The 2,826-nt window shown below is 42.7% G+C and overlaps 1 protein-coding gene across 5 annotated transcripts in view; it reads left to right on the forward strand.

The window, feature by feature from the left end:
* The first annotated feature begins 834 nt into the window (after nt 1–834).
* The window catches only part of SEC61A2 (Sec61 alpha 2 subunit (S. cerevisiae)), a 52,157-nt gene continuing 50,165 nt past the window's right edge, over nt 835–2,826 (forward strand). For 2 of the 5 annotated variants that reach the window (XM_011934227.1, XM_011934226.1), the window contains exon 1: nt 2,055–2,117. The gene's annotated coding sequence lies outside the window, so the exon portion shown is untranslated. Of the gene's footprint in view, nt 851–2,049; nt 2,118–2,826 lie in introns of those variants that run through there. The other 3 variants (XM_011934225.1, XR_001000886.1, XR_001000887.1) reach the window with 3 other exon arrangements.

The raw sequence follows: 2,826 nt of genomic DNA on the forward strand, positions 1-2,826 counted from the left end.
GTTTCACCGTGTAGCTCAGGATGGTCTCGATCTCCTGACCTCGTGATCCACCCGTCTCAGCCTCCCCAAGTGCTGGGATTACAGGCTTGAGCCACCGCGCCCGGCCGTGAGGCTTTAAAAAAATATATGATAAAATCAACTTTAGGCAACTGCAGAGACGTAATCACTCATGTCAGCTTAAGACAGTTTTGGGATGTTAGTATACAGAAGCCAGTGTCTGTAGGGGAAGAAGAGCCGCAGAGCCTAATTAATACCTAGCTGCGGCTTGCCTTTCTCCACATTGCAGACCCTTTGGCAAAGGACAGAAGCTTGCTTGAGAGATTGTCATTTTCACCCTTCAGTTCTCTGGCAGGACTTGACTTAAGCCACACCAGAAGACAGTGTCTATCCTTAAAGAACCTTGATTTATCTTACCTTTATATACTACAAGACTAGTCTGGGAAAACAATACTTTCTGATGAAATGTAATTGTAAATTCTCTGGGTTATTTTACATAAGCAGGTACTTTGATATTACCTGGGAGAGTAACCAGGCAATGAAATGTGGTCTGATGAAATGAAGCAGAGATTACATACTTTTTTTGTTTTTGAGACAGAGTCTCGCTCTGTCACCCAGGCTGGAGTGCAGTGGCTGGAACTCGGCTTACTGCAAGCTCTGCCTCCTGAGTTCATGCCATTCTCCTGCCTCAGTCTCCTGAGTAGCTGGGACTACAGGCACCCGCCACCACACCCCAATAATTTGTTTTTTGTATTTTTAGTAGAGACGGGGTTTCACGTGTTAGCCAGGATGGTCTCAATCTGCTGACCTTGTGATCCGCCCGCCTCGGCCTCCCAAAGTGCTAGGATTACAGGCGTGAGCCACCGTGCCTGGCCTACATACTTTAAAAAGTTAACTATAGAGGCCGGGTGCCGTGGCTCACGCCTGTAATCCCAGCACTTTGGGAGGCCGAGATGGGTGGATCACGAGGTCAGGAGTTCGAGACCAGCCTGACCAACGTGGTGAAACCCCGTCTCTACTAAACCACAAAAATTAGCCAGGCATGGTGCCGCGCACCTATATTCCCAGCTACTCAGGAGGCTGAGGCAGGAGAATTGCTTGAACGCAGAGGGGCGGAGCTTGCAGTGAGCAGAGATGGCACCACTGCACTCCAGCCTGGGCGACAGAGAGAGAATCCATCTCAAAAATGAAACAAAACAAAACAAAAACAGCTAACTATAGGGGCCAGGTGCCATGGTTCATGCCTGTAATCCCAGCACTTTGGGAGGCTGAGATGGGAGGATCACTTGATGTTAGGAGTTTGCAACAAGCCTGGCCACCATAGTGAAATCCCATCTCTAGTAAAAATACAAAAATTAGCCAGGCGTGGTGACACGCGCCTCTAATCCCAGCTACTCGGGAGGCTGAGGCAGGAGAATCACTTGAACCTGGGAGGCGGAGATTGCACTGAGCCGAGATCGTGCCACTGAACTTCAGCCTGGGCAACACAGCGAGACACTTTCTCAAAAAAAAAAGTTGACTATAGGAGGTGATTGCATGATTTTTTTGTCACCTACGCATTTCGGCATCTTTCAGTTGTTTAAGCCAGTTCTCTGCAGAAGAGCCCATTTCCTATTGTACTTCCTGAGTGCAGAAGGCACCCTCCTGTCTTCCTCCTCTGATACCTGCTTTCTTCTATCATGCGTTGTCTCATGGGTACCACGGTAGAGTACATTTGCTCCCTTTTTTATGTCATGATGCCCTTTGAACAGCCCCCTTTCTCTGTATATAAAATGATTGGATACAAGTGCGAGGAAGTAAAGTTCTGGAAAAAGATTGCTTGGATTGCTTTGCTTCTACTGACTAGCCATCAAACCATTTGGACTTTTTTGTCCCTTGAATGATATCTCTTCCTTTACGTATCATTTGAGATGGAGAACAGTATGATTTTTTAATTTGAGGCTGTAAGGATGGGGTGAATTGCTGGTGAAAGAGAATATTTGTGTTTGATTCTCTAGAAAGATTTTTTTAACTTTATAAAAATAGGGATATTTATTCTTTTTCTTTTTACAGTCAAATTTTTAGAAGTTATCAAACCGTTCTGTGCAGTTCTACCAGAAATTCAAAAACCGGAAAGGAAAGTAAGTATAATATTTTAGTAATATAGAGGGTAGCTCAACGACTTATCCTACTAAACCAGCACAATTCATTTCCTTTCCTCAGTCCTTCTCTGTTGGTAATTGGAAAACTATTGGTGCTCATCCTCCTTGCAAGAGACACAAAGTGAATAAAACTAATATAAATCTGTTTAAATCTAGATAGATTATCTCATGCTTTCAAAAATGACTGTTCTTTAAGTTGTGATGTTTCCAAACTAAGTGTTTCTTCGGCCTGTGTGTTAGTTAAGACAGAGTGTTCTCCTGTCTGTAGTGATCCTTCATAAATCCTGTAGTATAGGGTGTGTATTGTGTTTGCTAATGATGTGACCTACTGGACTAGAAATAACCCGGTCCGCTGGATAGGTTTTGATGAGTACAGCTGTTTTATGTAAATGAATTGCATTTGTGCAAATACGTACCTCCCATTTCTTGATTCATTCATTGGAAAGAAAAATGACAGGAATGCATTCAGAAGATATTGTGACTGGGTGAAATTGTTCTTCTATCATTGCAAACTCTCAGAGTTAAGGTATTTAAATTCTGGAAATACTGTTAATTCTAGATTGGCCAGTTTCTAGAAATTCTTCATCAAACTACAAATTTCTCATCAAACTCATAGGAATAGGGATATAGAGATAGGTAAAAAAATTTTAAACTTACTATTTGATTTAGAAGTATTTATTTATTTATT

This window comes from Colobus angolensis, unplaced genomic scaffold (genome assembly GCF_000951035.1).
Source record: "Colobus angolensis palliatus isolate OR3802 unplaced genomic scaffold, Cang.pa_1.0 Scaffold133, whole genome shotgun sequence".
In the NCBI taxonomy this organism is placed as follows: Eukaryota; Metazoa; Chordata; class Mammalia; order Primates; family Cercopithecidae; genus Colobus; species Colobus angolensis.